Here is a 1,046-nt window from a genome sequence, read left to right on the forward strand (position 1 = left end):
ATAGGGCCCTAAGTGCTAAAGAGAAATTAATTGGGAAACACCTAGAAAGGCATTCATAGTGGGGTTTGCCCCCCCATTGATCCTAGATGGAGCCCTATCAACCAAATATATGAGTTTAAGAAGCTCATAAGAGGATGAGCGATGAAGGATTATTGCCATGCTTCCTCATTGGGTTAAGGGATACCAAGCTCCATGATCATTTCTTCTACCTGAACCCCACGTCCTTTGAGTTGTGCAGCAAGACTGATGTGCTCTTAGATGACAATATAAAGGACAAGGCTCAAATAAAAAGTCATAGGGAGCTTGATCCAATGTGTCTCACAAAGGAAGAACCATTAGTATGGGTAAAGCCAAGTAGGCAACTCCACTTTCCAAGGGAACAAACATAGATGAGGTGGCCACACTAATCTCTTGAACCAAGTGGCCCAACAACTCAAGGGAGGAATGTCAGGAGAAGGCCTAAGAAATACGCACATCTGTCCTAGACAAGATAATGTGTGATGTGGGCTCTGCATGGGCAACCACCTAATGAATGGGTGCCCCTACCACCTTAAGGCTAGGCCAGCCCTCTACTGTGCCCATTGTGCTAGATGGAGAAATCATGAGACATTTGAATGTCGGTATCCCAAGGTATTCCCCAACCTATGTATCAATGGAGGTAGCCCTTGTCCTTACTCGTCATAGCACCAAACTAGTATAATCAGGGCCAACTACCTATACAAGGAGCCCCCTCAGCCAACCAAGGGCAATATAGCGCTTAAAACCTCCCATTTCCACCACTTGTTTTAGGCCCACAACCCCAACCACCTCGAATCATGCCTATGAACCACGTGATCATTGTGAGGAGCCACCTAGTGAGTGGGAGGGTCTAGGCTATGCCCTTTTAGCAACTCATTACTCGTCGTATGAGAGTCCCTCATACTAGTCCAACCAAATAAGTCATTATATCATGCAGGATGAACAATACATCCTGGGATACCAAACAGCCTCCGTCACATAACGAGCTAGAGACATGAATACCTTGAGCTACCGACCAATCATTCAAT

Source organism: Dipteris shenzhenensis, chromosome 17, assembly GCF_047967505.1.
Source record: "Dipteris shenzhenensis isolate YYH24624 ecotype China chromosome 17, Dip_SZ_1.0, whole genome shotgun sequence".
In the NCBI taxonomy this organism is placed as follows: Eukaryota; Viridiplantae; Streptophyta; class Polypodiopsida; order Gleicheniales; family Dipteridaceae; genus Dipteris; species Dipteris shenzhenensis.